The 17,894-nt window shown below is 40.6% G+C and overlaps 1 pseudogene; it reads right to left on the bottom strand.

Annotated features, from left to right (window-relative positions):
- Positions 1-6,387: 6,387 nt before the first annotated feature.
- On the bottom strand, positions 6,388-10,099 carry LOC103594848 (annotated as a pseudogene).
- Positions 10,100-17,894: the final 7,795 nt, after the last annotated feature.

Genomic DNA, 17,894 nt, shown 5'->3' with positions numbered 1-17,894 from the left:
GGGGAGAAACAAAAGTCCGTATCATTCACAAAGGAGAGGACGAATAGATGCGCCTCTTCCCTGGAGCTGGCTGCTCTGGTAGAATTTTAGGAATAATCAAAAGGCTGCTCTTATGAAACTGCTAGTAAGATACCCTGGGTTGGACCCCTAGTGGATCCTTATGCACTAAATGCACACCTCTTTATGTGCTGACTTTCCTTAAATGCTTCTATATTTCTTAGAAGCCCTGAGAAAACAGAAAATGTTCCAGGAAGAGAAACATTAGGCAGGAAGTGATGCTAATCACCTGTAGAGAACTGTTTTCTGAGACACTACACTTTCTTGCTCTTCTGTGGAGATCATGGTGCTAAAAATCGAGGTCCGGATCCACTGTCCATTGTGACCTCCCTTGCCAGAGATCATTGCTGCACCAAGTTCCACAGGTGTCTGCACAAACCACAACTTAGCTGCGGTAGAGAATTAGGGCCAGGAGCCATCTCAGGAAGGGCCATATTCTTTCTTGACAGAGCTGAGAGGCCTACTCACTGATTCCAGATAAGCCTCCAAGGACTTCCTGAGTGTATGTATGTGTATGGCCTAATTAGGGAGAGAGTAATACCCCCTAGGCCAGGGATTAGGGCTAGGGAAAGGCCCATATGATGTGTTCCTTTCCTCTAGATTTATGTGAATGAATTAGGTTAAAACAAACGTGAATGACAAAGTCACAAAAGTGATGTCGATGAGGTTTGAGTACTGGGGGATGGGCTGCAGGAAAGTTTGGGGCATAATACACAAGAGCCTTGGATGTGATTCTCTCCCTCTCTCTGCCCCTTCCAGTTTCTCCTCTTCCACTTTTCCTCATTTGGTTGAGTCTCTGTCCAACCATGGGCTTGGGTACCTTTATCCCTGCTCAGCTTTTATGGCTCTGTTCATGAAGGAGGAGGAGTACTGACTTTTAGGTCTGGAGAGAAGGATCCTAGAAGGAGGGCAAGTAGGAGAGTGGGTGGCTCCCCACCCTTCCTCAAGACAGGCAGCTCTGTCTTTCCCCAGCACAGGGCTGGCTAGACACTTCTTAAGATCGGAGAGCAAGTTTGGCAAACACTGGATAAAGGACTGGTGTCAGAGAATCATGCCATTGGTAGGTTGCCTGTTGAGCTCACTGGACTAACAACTAGATAGTCCAGTCTCTTGAATCCTAACACAGCTCTCCGAGGGACGTCCTAAGTCATACTTACCAAGAAAAAAATTATTTTTACTTTTTTATACTTTACCCCAGAAATAGAAGAATCTGTGGTTAATGTAATAGCTTCTGAAACCCTAATTTCTCAAGTATATTCTTAGGTTGTCTCTGGTTGAGAGCACAGGCATTCGTGTTTTCCTGAGTCTGGTGTTTGTAGTCCTGAATTCTCACGAAGAGGGACATGCCTCCAGCCTTTTGACAGAAATCAGCTTAGGTTCCAAAATGTACCCACTGAGGAAGGAGACTGCACTTATTTCCTCTAAACATGCTGGTTCTATCAGCAATCTGATCTAGCAAACTATTCTGAGTTTTGAAGGATTACTGGGATGGCCCCTGTGTGATTGCCTCTCCCACTACAATGCACATCTACTAAAGGGACTGAAACTTACCTTTTTGTGCTCTGAGTCCAACCTGTCCACATTTAAGAAAACAGGACCATAATTAGCCTTTTTAAGATCTTGTGGAAAATTTATGTTGACCATGTTAGGGATGACAGTGAGAGGGCAATGGGGCGAAAGGAGGGGATATCAATATTGATACTAATTAAATTTGTGTGCTTAGGATATCTTCTTCCCTATGCCACAGAATCCTCAAGAGTCAAGGAGAGTCCTCACTTAGCCACATTTTTTTTCACCATGAATATGCAGTATTGAACCCCCTATGAGACCTTCTATACACTGTATTTGGGGCTAAAAATTAAAGTCTAAAAAAGAATGCTGGTTAGGCTCATGGCCAGTGAGACAGAACATAGTCTCTCTAAACACATAAAACACATAAAATGGTCTTCCTTATGTCAATGCAAAAATCATTAGTAAAATATTAGCAAAAGAATCCATATCACGTTGAAAAAATACAGCAGAACCAAGATGGATTTATTCCTGGAATTCAACCATGGCTCAATATTAGAAATTCCATCTGTCTTAAAGCCAGCATCTTGATTGGTGAAACACTAGGCATTATACTAAGGTCAGGAACAAGGCAAGAGTGAAGGAAGCCTAGTATCTCTACCACTATTTAAATTGTACTGAAAGTATTAGCTAATGCAATTAGATAAGGAAAAATAATTAGAAGAATAGTAATTGGAAATGAAGATGAAAACTATCTCTATTTGCAGATGACATTATGGAACATCTGGAAAATCCTATGGAATCAATGATAAGGCTAACTCAACTAAAATATAACCTTTAATTTATAAACACATCACCAATTAGGATACAGTGGAAGAGAAAAACTTCATAAACACAGCAATAAAAAGTTATATACTTAGGGATGAGAACTTAGGAAATGTTAGGAGCCTTTAGGAGAAAAATTTTAAACTCAAGGACGCAAAAGTAGATTAGCAAATGCAAAGACATTTCTTATTATTGGATAGATCTCTCGACAAAATAAACATGTTATTCTCCCTAAACTAATTTATAAATTTGATGCAACTCAATAAAAACACCCACAACCTTTTTATAAAAGTAAAAAAACCTTTAAAAGTGAAATAATTATAAATCCACAGGAAGTTGCAAAAGTAGTACAGAGAGTTTGAGAGTACACTTAACACAGTTTCCTCCAATGATTACATTTTATATAATATCAAAACCAGGAAAGTAACACTGAGACAATGTGTGTATTATGACATTTTATTGCATGCGTAGATTTGTGTAACCACTGCATCAACCAAGATAAACTGTTCCATCACCACAAAGCTCTCTCTCCTGCTGCCCCTCTATATGCGCAGTCACCCTCTACCCTCCCCATACCTAACCATCTGGCAACTGCAAATTTGTTTTCGATCTCCGTAATTTTGTCACTTCAAAAATATTATAAAAATGGAATCATACAATATGTAAGTTCCTCTCTGTTCCTAGCTCCTAAAAGTTTTAAATCATGAATGAGTGATTAATTTTTTCAGATGCTTTTTTTGCATCAGTTGATGTGATCATGTGATTTTCTTCTTTAGCATGCAAAAATGGTGGATTACATAGATTTTTGAATACTGAATCAGCCTTGCATCCTTGGAATAAACCCTAGTTGGTCAAAGTGTATAACTTTTAAAATATATTGTTAAATTCTATTTGCTAACATTCTGTGAAGGATTTTGTGTCTATATTAATGAGGGATATTGGTCTGCAGTTTTCTCTTTTTTTTGTATTGCCTCTGATTTTGGCATCAGGGTGATACTGGACTCATAAGATGAGTTGGGAAGTATTCCTTCCTCTTCTATTTTCTGAAAGTGATGCTACTTATTAAAACATTTGGTAGAATTCTCCAGTGAAGTCAACTGGGCCTGGAGGATTTTTTTTGGGTGGGGAGTTTTAAAAATTGAAAGCTCAATTTCTTTTTTTTTTTGTCACTGGTAAGGGGATCGCAACCCTTGGTGGGGTGTCGCCCACACCGCACTCAGCCAGTGAGCGCACCGGTCATCCCTATATAGGATCCAAACCCTTGGCAGGGGCGCCGCTGCGCTCCCAGCGCTGCACTCTCCCGAGTGCGCCACAGGGTCAGCCCGAAATTTCAATTTCTTTAATAGTTATAAGGTTATTCTAGCTTGTGCTTTTCAAGGAATTGGTCCATTTCAAATATGTTGTCAAATTTGTGTACGGAGTAGTTTGCAGTATTCTTTTATTATGTTTTTGTGTCAGCAGGGTCTGTAGTAGTATCCCTTGTTTCATTCCTGGTATTGGTAATTTGTGCTTTCTCTCTGGTTTTCTTTGGCAGTCTTGTTAGTTTGTTAATTTTGTTGAGTTTTTCAAAGAACAAGATTTCCGTTTCATTGATTTTTTACCATTGTGTATCTGTTTTCAATATTATTGATTTACGCTCTTATATTTATTATTTCCTTTCCTCTGCTTGTTTTGGGTATATTTTGCTCTTGTTTTTCTAGTTTCTTATAGTGGGAGCTTAAATCATTGAGTTTTCTTCTTTTCTTATGTAAGCATTGAGTGCTGTAAATTTTTCTCAGCACTCCTTTAGCTATGCCACACACATTTTGATATATTGTATCAGCAGTTTGATATGGTTTATCTTGGTAAATGTTCCATGGGTGCTTGAAAAGAGTGTGTATTCTGCTGCTGTTGGATAAAGTGGTCTATAAATATTGATTAGATCCTGTGGGTTGATGGTGTTTTTGAACTCTTCTATTTTCCTTGCTGATTTTCACTCTAGCTGTTCTATCAATTGTTGAAAGAAGGGTGTTGAGCGTTCCAAATATACATGTGGATTTGTCTATTTCTCCTTTCAGTTCTATCAGATTTTGCTTCACATATTTGACATGTGAACTATTGTAAACCTTTATGATATCATTTGCATATACATTTATGATTTCTATATCTTCTTGGTGGATTGATTCTTTTATCATTATACAATGTCCCTTTCTATCCCTTACAATTTTCTTTGCTCTGAAATCTACTCTATCTGACATGAATATAGTCATTGCTCTTTGTTTTTGATTAATGTTTGCATGGCATATCTTTTTCCAGTTTTACTACCAACCCACCTATATCATTGTATTTGAAGTGAGGAAGTGAGTTTCTTGTAGAAAGCACACAGTTGGTTTTTTAAAAAAATCTACTCTGCCAACCTGTCTTTTTATTGCTGTATTTAGACTATTTACATTTAATGTAATTAATGGTATGTTAGGGCTTAGGTCTGCCACTTAACTTTTTTGTAATGTCTTTGATCCCTCTGTTCTGTTTTCTTTTTTCTACCTTCCTGTGGGTTACTTGTACCTTTTCTTAGAATTCTATTATGATTTTTCTATAGTGATTTAAAGCAAATCTCTTTGTGTAAATGCCTTAGTGGTTGCTGTATGTATTACATTATTATAATATCACAGTATACTGGTGATGACATTTTTCCAGTTTGACTAAAGTGTAGGAACCTAACAATTAAGTCTTTTTACCCTCCCTCACTTGTAATTGTCTTAATATTTCTTCTACTTTGAGAACCACATTAGACGATGCTGTAATTTTTGCTTCAAAAATCAAAGTTACTCTAGAAAATGCAAGAGGAGAAGAAAAGTCTAATATATCTGTATTTTTACTCTTTCTGTTGTTCTGTGTTCCTCCCTGATGTCCTAAGCTTCTTTCTTTTATAATTTCCTTTCCATTTCAAGAACTTCTTTTAGCCATTCTTCTAGGGTAGGTCTGCTGGTGACAAATTCTTAATTTTCCTTCATCTGAGAATGTCTTGATATCTCTTTCATTTTTTTTTTTTTTCTTTTTGGTGACTGGTTCATAAGGGGATCAGAACCCTTGACCATGGTGTTACGAGGGTGGTGCTCTAACCAACTGAGCTAACTGGCTAGCCCCTCTTTCATTCTTGAAGGATATTTTCACTGTATAATCACTCTTTTCTTTCAGCACTTGATAAATATTTTGCCACTTCTTTTTGGCCTCTGTGATTTCTGAGGAGAAATCTGCTGTCATTTTTTGAATTGTTTTCCCCTCTTAGTTAGGGTGTAATTTCTGCTTGCTGCTTTCAAGATTTTTTCTTTGCTTTTGGTTTTTGGAAGTTTGATCATGATGTATATTGATGTAGATTTCTTTACACTTATCTTGTTAGAAGCCCACTTAATTTTTTGAATCTGTAGGCTTATGTATTTTGCCAAATTTGGGAAAATTTCAGCTGTCATATCTTTGAATACTTTTCAGCTTCACGCTTTTTTTCTCTCTTTTAAGGACTTTGGTGACTTGATGCAAGAGCTTTTCATTATACTCCCACATGTCACTGAGGCTCTGTTAATTTTTTTCAGTCTGTTTTCACTCTGCTGTTATTATTGGGTAATTTCGGTTGTTCAGTTTTCAAGTTTACTGATTCTTTCCACTATTATCACTGTTATCTCTGTTCTGTTGAGCCCCTTCCTGCTGATTTTTTTCCTCTTGAACTTTTGGCATGACCTAATTTTTAAATTTTTTGATAAGATTTTTTTTGTGCTGATTTTAAATATAAGTTTTTATTTAATACACTGCATTTCCATTTACAATCCAGTGCTAAAAAAAAAAAAACAATGCTATTTCCTTTCCCTGTGCACATATTCTATATTCAAGTAATGAGAATGCCCAGTAATTGAGTATCACAGCTCAACTTTAACCTGCCACTGAATTTGCAATAAGTTTGGGTCCTTAATTTTTTTTTTTTTTACTGTGGAACAATGCTAAAGCACCTATGCTCAGGCTGGCTTAATTAACCTCTTCAGTGGTGGGCCCAGAAAGGGCACCAATAAATGGAGGCGCTCCATCACCAGGAAAATCCCAGCATTCTTTCTGGCATGCTTCCTGCACTCTGGTACAGCTTGAGAATGCTGGGTTACAGATTTTCTTCAGCTTTTTCTGCCAATGTTTAAAATTTTCCCTGCAGTTGATTTTTATTGAGCCAGCTGGTGACCTCATTACACTTGTTAAGAATCTTCTAAGCTTCTGCACAGCAAAGGAAACAATACACATAGTGAAGAGACAACCTACAGCATGGGAGAAAATGTTTGCCAACTATACGTCTGATAAGGTGTAAATATCCAAAATATATAAGGAATGCAAACAACCCAATATAATTTTTAAAATTCATTAATTTGGGGCCTTAAAGTTGTTTCCAATAGCAAGCAAATAAACAACCCAATTCAAAAATAGGCAAAGGAACTGAAAAGACATCTCTAAAAAGAAGATATTCAAACGGCCAATGGGTATATGAAAAAATACTCAACATCACTAATCAACAGGGAAATGCAAATTAAAACGGCAATGAGATATCACCTCACAACTGTTAGAATGGCTATTTTTCCAGGGTTTGATTCCTGTACTGGCCAGCCACAAAAAACAAAACAAAGCAAAACCCTTCCAAGAATGGCTCTTATCAAAAAGACAAAAGATAACAAGCGTTGGTGAGAATGTGGAGAAAGGGGAATTCTTACACACTGTTGGTGGGAATGTAAATTAATACAGCCATTATGAAAACAGTATGAAGTTTCCTCAAAAAATAAAAAGCAGAACTACCATATGATCCAGTAATTCCACTATGGGGTATATACCCAAAGGAGATGAATTCAGTATGTCCAAGAGATACCTGCACTCACATGTTTATGGCAAAATTACATTTATTGAAAATTCACAATAGCCAAGATATGGAATCAACCTAAGTGTTCAACAACAGATGTACAAAAAATAAAATGGAATACTATTCAGCCATAAAAAGAGGGAAATCCTGTCATTTGTGACAACTTAGATGAACCTGGAGGCCATTATTTTAAGTGAAATAAGTCAGGCACAGAAAGATAAATACCACATGATCTCATATGTATCAACTAAAAAAGTGTATCTCAGAAGCAGAGAGTAGAATGGTGGTTACCAGGGGCTGTGGTGGTTGGTGGGGGCAGGGGGCAGTGGGTGGGAGTGTGGGGGGAGGTTGTGAAGATGTTGGTCAAAGGATATGAAATTTTAGGGCTGGCCCCGTGGCTCACTCGGAAGAGTGCAGCACTGGTAGCACCGAGGCTGCAGGTTCGGATCCTATACAGGGATGGCCGGTGCACTCACTGGCTGAGCGTGGCTCAGACAACACCGTGCTGAGGGTTGCAATCTCCTTACTGGTCAAAAAAAAAAAAAAAAAAAAAAAAATATAAATATTCTTGAAAAATGCTGAGAGTGGATATAAAATGTTCTCTGCACAAAAATAACTGTGAAGAAACGCCTAAGTTAATTAGCTAGAGTTAATCACTCCACAATGTATATGTACTTCAAAAACGATATGTTGTACATGGTAAATACATACAATTTTATCTGTCAATCAAAAAAGAAAAGAATGTTCTCTTTGTCCTCATTATTGACATGGTCTTGAGTTTCTCCTCTTCAACCATTGCTGTCGTGTTGAATGCATAGGACTCAGGCGAATTCCTGGAAGACACCTCATTTCTCATTTTCTCATCTTCAGCTTTGTACTTGGCTTCCTGGACCATATGCTCGATGTCTTCTTTGCTTAAGCTGCCCTTGTCATTTGTGATGGCAATCTTCTTTTCCTATAGTCCTATCCCACAGCATAGACGTTGAAGGTGTCATTGGCATCAATACCCAAAGTGACTGCAATCTGAGGAACACTAAGAGATGCGGGAAGTATACCAGTGAGTTCAGACTTGCCAAGCAGTTAGTTATTCTTGGCCATGGCACACTCATAAACCTCCTTCATAGACCTGAGTGAGCACACCAGGCTAGTTGTCAGAGCAGGTACCGAAGGTCTGCATCTTCTTGGTAGGAGTGGTAATATTGTACTTGATGAGGACCGTCATGACTCCTCCAACAGTTCCAATACCAAGGGAGAGAGCGATGCCATCCAAGAGCAGCAAATCTTCAACATTTCCAGGTTTGTTTCCAGATAGGACGGCTGGCTGCCTGGACAGTTGCACCAGAAGCAACAACCTCATTGGGACTGGTGCTCTCGTTCAGTTCTTTTCCACTGAAGAAGTTCTGTAGTTTCTGAATCTTGGGGATACGGGTAGAACCACCTACCAGGATAGTATCATGGATTTGGGACTTGTCTAGCTTGGCATCCTAAGGGGCTTTCTCCCTGGAGTCCAGGGTGCTGTGAAACAGATCAACATTTAATTCTTTAAATCAAGCAGGGGTAATGGAGGTATAGAAGTTTCTGCCTTCGTAGACTTAATATCAACACTGGTGTGGGTGCTGGAAGAGAATATTCTGAGCATGTTCCCAAGCGATATGCGGGCAAAATATAGCCCTCTTGTTTTCACTGACATCCTTCTTTTGCTTGTGCTTAAACTTGGCAATAAGATGGTTGAACATTCAATTGTCAAAGTCTTCTCTAAGTGGGTGTCTCCAGCTGGGATTATGAGGCAGGAAGAAAACCCAAGATACCATCTTCAATAATGAGGATTGAGGGGCCGACCCCATGGCTCACTGGGGAGAGTGCGGCGCTGGGAGCGCAGCGGTGCTCCCGCCTGCGGGTTCGGATCCTATATAGGGATGGCCGGTGCACTCACTGGCTGAGCTTGGTGCGGACGACACCAAGCCAAGGGTTGCGATCCCCTTACCGGTCACAAAAAAGACAAAAAAAAAAAAAAAAAAAAAGAAGAGGATTGACACACCAGAAGTGCTACCTCCTATGTCAGAGATCAACACATTTTTTTTAGACCTGACCCGTGTGTCTAAGCTGTAAGCAAAAGCAGCATCAATTGGTCATTGAGAATTCTTTTTTTTTTGTCTTTTTCCGTGTCCGGCAATGGATCGCAACCCTCAGTGTTGCCCCCGTACCGGACCGGGGACCGGCAACGGGATCGCAACCCTCGGTGTTGCCCCCGCGCCTCGCTCAACCAGTGAGCGGGAACTGGTCTGTATGTGGGATCCGAACCCTCGGCGGGAGCACCGCCGCACTTCCCAAGCGGCACACTATCCAGTGCGCCACCGGGCCGGCCCGGTCATTGAGAATTCTGAGTACACTGAGAATGGCAAAAGTTCGGGCATCCTTGGTCGCCTGATACTTAGAGTCATTGAAATAAGCTAGTACTGTGACAACTGATTTGATAAGTCTTTCCAAGGTAGGTTTCTGTGATTTCCTTCATCTTTGAACTGTACCACTCCTCTGGACAGAAACTTTTGGTCTCTCCCTTGTGTTCTACTTGGACCTTGGGACTACCTGTGCATCATTTACCACCACGAATGGACAATGCTTCGTATCAGACTGGACAATGGCCAGAAACTGTCGGTGGGGTTCATCACAACTTGATTCTCTGCAGCATCACCAATAAATCATTCAGTAAGTAAAGGTGACAAAATTTGGAGTAATTCCAGTCGTCTGATAATGGGCAATTATCACTTCTTTTCCATGCTGGAAGGCACCCACACAGGACGAGGTGGTGCCAAGATCAACACCAACTGCCCGTCCCTTAGACATGGGTGCTTCGTGGAGGGTAAGCTCACCTGGCTGAGCTCTTGAGAGCTGCTTCTGTGCCCAGTGAGCCTGGATAAACATTTAATTTTAGAATAGATTTAGATTTACAGAAAAGTTGTGAAGAGAGTGCACAGAGTTCTAATAAACCCCACACCCAGTTTTCCCTGATATCAACATCTTAAATTAGTACGATACATTTGTCACAATCAGTGAGTGTTTTACTCAAATTTCCTTAGTTTTTACTGATATCCTTTATCTGTTCTAGGACCCCATCCAGGATATCTTTCTACATTTAGTCACCATGTCTCCTTAGGTTCATTTTGACTGTGACAGTTTCTCAGACTTTCCTTGTTTTTGATACCTTGACAATTTTGAGGAGTTACTAGTCAGTTATTTTGTAGCATGTTCCTCAGTTGGGATTTGTTGATGTTTTTCTTATGATTATTGGAGTTACGGATCTTGCGAAGATGACCACAGGTAAAGTGCCATTCTCATCACATCACACTAACTGTATCACTGTTGTTAATTTTTATCACCTGGCTGAGGGTTTATCAGTTTTTTCCACTATAAATTTACTTCCCCCTACTTTGTACTATTTGGAAGGAAGACACTATCCAAAGCTCACATTTCAGGAGTGGGCCACATGAGGACAGAATAGCTACATAATTAGTTGGAATTCTCCTGCTTGGGAGATTTGTCTATTCTTTACCCCTTTCCATTTGCTTATTTATTTACTCAGTTGTTTATTTATATCAGTATTGACTCATGCATTTTGACTGTATAGTTTATAATCCAGTACTATTTTATTTATTTTGTTGCTCAAATTGTTCCAGCTTTTGCCATTGAAATCTCCTTAAATTGGCTCCTTTTCCCCTTCACATACGCCCTTTGTTGTGCGTTTTTTTTTTTAATCACTTCCTTACTTTCTACATCTAGTGAGCTTTTAAATTTTGTTACTGTATTTTTCAGTTCTACAGTTTCCATTTGGTTTTTATTTGGACATTCTATTTCTTTGCCGAGGCTTCCTATCTTTTAAGCTGGTGTCTAGCATGTGTGTAGTTGCTTGTTGAAGCATTTTTTTAAATGATAACTGCTTTAAAATCCATGTGAGATAATTCCAATATCTGTGTCATCTTGGTGTTGGTACAGGTTGACTTTGTTTTCTCATTCAAGTTGTGACTTTCTTGGGTATGCTGACTGCATTCTGAACATTTTGGGTAGTATGTTAGGAGACTCCGGATGTTATTTAAATCTTCTGTTTTAGCCATCCTCCTCTGACGCAATGCTTTGGGTAAGAAGGAGAGAAGCTGACTCATTGCCATTAAGTGGGGTAGAAGTCCAGGCTTTTCACAGACCTTCCTTGACACTATGGGGGATGGGGCACCTCATTACTACTTGGTGGGGGTTAAGAGTTCAGACGCCCACTAGGTCTCCACTGACACTACCCTGGCTGGGACAGAGAGGGGTGCCTTGGTATGAGTGCCATGTGTCCTCCATTAACACTGTGGAGTCATTAACACTGGTCGGGATAAAAGCCTGGCTTTCCATTTGGAATTGCTTACAGCATCGGAGGTGGGACATAGTTTTCTTCCATGATGTTTGGCTGGGGTAGCGTGGTTAGTGTCTAAAAGTTTTCTGTCTTGCTAGGCTACACATTTCCTTTGGTTAGAGAGAGAAGGCTTTCTTGTTTCTTTCTTTCTTTTTTGTCTGTGCCTATTAGCATCTCTGGGTTGTTGGCTTCTCCAGCACTCAGTCTGGGATTATGAGGCAGGAAGAAAACCCAGGACCTTACCATCATGTCATTCTTCAGGTCCCAAAGTCCCTAGCCTGTTTGCATCCTTCTCTCTCCCTTTTAGAGTGTTCTTATATTTGTTTTAATATAATGTCCAGGACTTTTAGCTGTACTTAGCCAGGGGAATAAGAAGACGGGCATTTACACCATCTTGTCCTGGAACTGGAAGTCTGAATTACCTCCTTATAACTCTTTTATTATCTGGAGCTGGATAAGATTATAGCAAAGTTCATACAGAAAGTCAAACATATGAGAATAGCTGGGAAATCCCTGAAAAGAATAGTTATGAGATTCTACTAAATATTAAAACATACTCTGAAAGCCTCTGTAATTAAAACAGTAATGCTGATGTATAAACCGACAGATATACGGTAAAATATGATAAAAGATCCAAATATGTTTGGAAACTTACTGTACAATAAAGGTAGTATCTGAAATCACTGGGACAAAGCTAGACTTTTAAAATGAATAGTGTTGAGACAAGTGGATTGTTGTTTTGGAAAAGATAAAGAGGGATCAATACTTCAAATCATGTACAAGAGAAATTCAGTAGTTTAGAGATCTAAATGTAAAAACAGGGCTGGCCGGTTTTGGTTAGAGCACAGTATTGATAACACCAAGGTCAAGGGTTCCCATACCTGCCAGCTGCCAAAAAAAAAAAAAAAAGTAAAAACAATAACATTATACAAACACGAGAAGAAAACATGGTTGAATTTTTATAACTTGGTGGGAAAAGTTTTTCCAACTATTAATCTAAATCTTGATGCAATTAAAGAAAGGGTGATAGTCAACTTCATTAAAAAAATCTTTTGTGTGGCAAAAACACCGTAAGCAAAGTCAAAAAGCAAATGACAATCTGGTTGAAAATAGTTGAAAAATATAGCATAGGTAAAGGACCAATATTCCTAATACTTAACTATTTTTGGCCTACGAAACAGCAATTTAATATCCTTAAACCTACTATATAAAGGGCTTTTAAAAATGAAGGAAAAAGACCAAAAATTAGATTGAAACTTTAAAAAAGGCAAAAACAGACAATTCACTCACAAAAAATGAGTCTCACAAACACATGAAAATATATTACTCAAAGTCAGAGAGATGCAAATTAAAACTACCCTATGAAACCAATTCTTGCGATAAGCTGGGCGGGGGGTGAGAGTTCAGACCCCCAATAGGTCTCCACTGACACTACAGATTGGCAAAAATTCAAAAGCTTGACAAAACGTTCAGTTGGTCTGCCAGTGGGGAAATAGGCACTCATGCACGTTACTGGTGGGAATGCAAGACAGTGCAGCCTCCTTGGCTGCTTTTTCTGTAACAGGATGGAGAAATAAGAAAACGTACGTGTACCTTCTCATTTTTGAACAGAGAGATAGAAGTGTAAAGTAGTAGCTAATGAAACTGGTTGCCAGTGGGGTGTATTGGAATGGTGTATGAAGTGTAAGGGAGGGACGACAGTCCTCCGAGTATACTTTTTGACTTATGGAACCATATTGTTTTACGTATTCAAAAATGTGTAAATCAACAAAGATGGGAGAAAATTTCTAAAACTACATCACACACACAAAATAAATTGAACGATCAAATGGATACCATAACCATAAAGAAGAAAAAAATCTAATCTACAGTAATTTTTTTTTTCCTTTTTGTCTTTTTTCGTGGCCGGCAACGGATCGCAACCCTCAGTGTCGCGCCCGTACCGGACCGGGACCGGCAACGGGATCGCAACCCTCAGCGCTGCCCCCGCACCTCGCTCAGCCAGTGAGCGGCCGGTCCGTATGTGGGATCCGAACCTTCGGTGGGAGCGCCACTGCGCTTCCCAAGCGGCACACTACAGCAGTGCGCCACCGGGCCGGCCCTAATCTACAGTATTGAACACAGTATTTTGACTATATATCTTCTGTGTAAAGATAAATAGAATGGCAAAGAAACCTTAAACTTTGTTTAGTAGGTTTGCTGTTGGTAATAGTGTAGGGAGAGTGAAGGAAAATGGTCCTTCAGAATCTTGCTGAGCATTTGATGTAAATGTGCACGTGTGTCCAGATGTTCGTTGCTTGTCTAATGTAATTGCGTATGTGCACCCAGTTGTCTGTGGTTATTTGACTTAAGCATAAAGGACGAATGGCTCTGATCCATGGTGCCCCCTGCCTCCAGGATGCCCCAGGGGGGCTATGGGGGGGGACGGCCACTGCCAAGGACTGAGCTCCTGTCATCTGCCAATGGCTCCCAGGATCGTTTCCCAATTACCTAGCATGGACCTGCATGTGAGGGGTCTGGTGACCCAGTCTGGCATGTGAGGGGTCTAGTGACCCAGCCTGGCATGTGAGGGGTCTGTGACCCAGTCTGTACAATGGGTTTGAAGGGTCTGTGGGCCCTAACCCCTAGCTTGGACAATACAAATGGAAAACTTAGTGTAACTAAAATAATGAAACATTTTGACTTTAGTTATGAATTACCTAGCTGTATAATTGGCATAGTCACTTAGCAATCGAAGTAGTCCTGGTATCGCTATTTTGAAACTGCTCTATGTGTGGGTATGTGATGAGCGAACAAATTGATACTAATGGGAACCAATGTCCTTGATGTCACAGGTAGGGTTCAGGGGGCTGGTAGCCCGCCTCAAATCCCCCAGTCCTTCTTACTTTTGACTCCGCCAAAGGAAAGAATTCAAGGGCAGAGTCACTGTAGAAAGTGAGAACAAGTTTAATGAAATAGATAAGAAATGCAGGTTCCATGGAGAGAGTGTGCTGTCACCGACCATTGCCCTGAGGGGAGATGGTGGGAAACGAAGAGACACACTTTACAGTATCAGGAGGACCTTTCAGGCTGCTGACCTTTCAGGCCTCTTAGTTTATTTTAGGTTTCTTTTTATAAGCCAGTGTTATATATATATATATAAAAATAACAAATTGTACTGATTAAATCAGTTATGTCTGGTACCAAGCTATTTATAGAACATTTTCAGCTGCCATAGTGCTTGAAGATTCATAGCTAACTACTTATCAACAAAATAAGAACATAAGTTTCTCATTTACGAAGCTTCCAGGGTCCTGGGTTCAATCAAAGGTCAGATCTCAAGGGGCGGGAGAAGGGAGAAGTAGGCAAAAGGGATGCCAGCCTTGCTGGCCTCCCTAGAATAGCAAGGACTTTGTCAGCTTGCTACTCAGTACCCCACTGTGTGGCATAGCTCCAGAGACTGAGCAGGGCCCACACCAAGTTTAACACAAAGTAAGTTCAGTACAGGCATCAAGTCCAGCACAGAAGCAAGAAAAAACATACTTAAAGTTCAGTACAAAGTGCAGGCTGGCTCAAGAGAATGAGCAGCTGCTTGCTTAAAGTAAGCTAGATACTAAGTAAAATATACACATATCAGCCATGGAAGTGCAGGTTGCCTCCAGGAAAGTAAGCAGCAACCCTACCTTTGGTTGGGATTCGGCTTTTACAGTTTCTCTATCTAATGAATATTCAGTCAAGGGGGTGGTTCCCAGTTATATGCACCAGAATGTTCTGAGCTCTCTATTGAGCATGCCCAGCCATGGGATTGTAAAAACCTGCCCCCTGTTGTCTCATTTTCCCTGTGTTGGTGCTAAAAACAGGTTTAACTGGCAACAATAGCTTTCCTCCAGGGTAGAGCTCAGAGAAGGGGGCCTAAGACCTTAGGTGGTGGCTGGAGACCCAGAGGCATGTCCTGAAACCAGAGCCCAGGGAAACTGAGCAGGAAAACTCACCATAGAAGAAGGGAAATATGGAATGGGATAGAGCAAGGAATAACCCTGTAAAATTGGATTGGAATTGGAGGCTACAGTATGAACTCCTGTTTGTCTGTTTCTTATCTTTCTCTCTTCTTAAAATAAAAATCTATTTCCTAGTTCTGCCACTGAAAGGACCTAGAAGCAATGACATCTCAGTAGCCATGAATATATCTAGTGCCTAGATCTTAGTTTCCAAATACCATTACCCTCTAAAAGGAACAATAAGTCTTTGGAGAACTGGCTAATTTCAGGGCTGAGGCAGGAAAAGTATAAGATGAACCTGGAACGTCTTTGTGCCAGAAGGTAAGGAAAGGCTCAAAAAATGATGACCATTCATAAGGACACAGGGGCCAGTCTGACAGAGCTACTGGCCAATCTGAGCATCAAAGTTAATAATGACAGGAGGCAATGAATAAAAAAGAATTCTTGAGTCCGTTCTGATAAGAAACAAGCAAAGGGGAGGGGAAAAGAGAAAGTTCTTTTTAGGAGAATGCCAGCTAATAAATGTAGAAGGACCTTGATAGAATCATTAGCAGATGCTAAAACCTTCTGGTGAAAGTCTGTTGGGTGTCAAAGATAAACAAAGCTTGACTTTAGTTACAGTGGTGAAAACAAAGTTTATTCTGTAACTACTGACAGTAGGAGAAAGCGCTGAGCTCCATTCTGATTTGCATAGAGGTAACTGGGCATTTTTGAGGGAGAATAAGATGTAGGAGGAAGGCTAGCAAGGACTCAGGTGAGAATGGCCGGTCACTGTCACCTGTTTAGGCCGGCTGTGGCTGCTGGTTGTCAATGACTGAAGTTAGGACTTAATCCTCCCACAGAGACCGGGAGACAGAAGCCCTATCCTTCCTGATGATTACATTTCAAAGGAATGGTTTTCAGATCCTTGAAACCAGTTGTAGGACATAGTATACATCTCAAGAGGACAGTTGGAAGACCTTTTTTTTTTTTTCCTTTTTGTCTTTTTTCATGACCGGTAATGGGATCACAACCCTCGGTGTCGCACCCGTACCACAACCGGCAACGGGATCACAACCCTCGGTGTCGCGCCCGTGCCGCGCTCAGCCAGTGAGCGGACTGGTCTCTATATGGGATCCGAACCCTCGGTGGGAGCGCCGCCGCACTCCCAAGCGCCGCACTCAACCGAGTGCGCCACCGGGCCGGCCAGGAAGACCTTTTTAATAAGTGTAAGGAAAATTGAAATATAAATGGTCAGGATCCCTCAGATGTTCAGAATCTCCCTCAGCATGACCTAGCCTGTTTAATGTAAATATGCACATGTGTGCCCAGGTGTCCTTTGGTTATTGTTTGATGTAATCGTGCATGTGTGCCCAGGTGTTCCTTGGTTATCTGACTCAAAAAAGGCACAGGGCTCTGATCCACAGTGCCCTCGAGACGCCCTGGGAGGCCACTAGGGCGGCTGCTGCTAGCTACCTGAGCTTTCTTCTAATTAAAGTCTATAAATTTTTACTGATGGCACCCAGGATCTTATTACCTAGCTCACGACCTGCATATGAGGGGTTTGTGACCCAGTCTGCACAACAGGTTTGAAGGGTCTGTGGGCCCTAGCCCAACAGTAAGTGTTCTGAGAAAGCTAGGTCAGGGACCTATCATCAGGTGTTGGCCTGAACAAACAGAATTCTTTTGACAGCCCTGAGCTTTTCCAAATAGATATCAAAAGGGAGCTAGGTTGTTAAAGTTTGGCCAAGTCTGTTAGTTTAGGGGTTTGAATGGCATGTTCCTGCTGGAGTGTTTGCAGTTCTCATGTCATAAAGTATTTCCCGTCAGATTACTTATTAACTAAAAGAGAAAGGAAGTACCTTTATAGTGGAGAAATCTGGTAGACACCACCTTAGCAAAATGATGAAAATTATCATCACCAATAATGAGAAATTGATATCAGGTGGCTCCTGACGTGATGCACAGAGAACACAGCATCATGTGTGTAGTACTGTTATAAAAAATGTGTAACCTGAATCAAATCATGAGGAAACAAGCCAAACCCAAATTAAGGGACATTCTAGGAAACAATACACTTGTACTCTTTAAAAATGTCAAGGTCATGAAAAAACCCAGAAGGTCAAAGAATTGTTCCAGATGAAAGGAGACTAAAGTGACAACAAAACTAAATTGAGGGGCCGGCCCATGGCTCACCTAGGAGAGCATGGTGCTGACAACACCAAGTCAAGAGTTAAGATTCCCTTACCGGTCATCTTTAAAAAAAAAAAAAAAAAAAAAAAAAAAAAAAAAA

This window comes from Galeopterus variegatus, unplaced genomic scaffold, assembly GCF_000696425.1.
Source record: "Galeopterus variegatus unplaced genomic scaffold, G_variegatus-3.0.2 Scaffold73, whole genome shotgun sequence".
Taxonomy (NCBI): domain Eukaryota; kingdom Metazoa; phylum Chordata; class Mammalia; order Dermoptera; family Cynocephalidae; genus Galeopterus; species Galeopterus variegatus.
The sequence above is the reverse complement of the archived record's forward strand: the minus strand, read 5'-3'. Positions and strand labels throughout refer to the sequence as shown.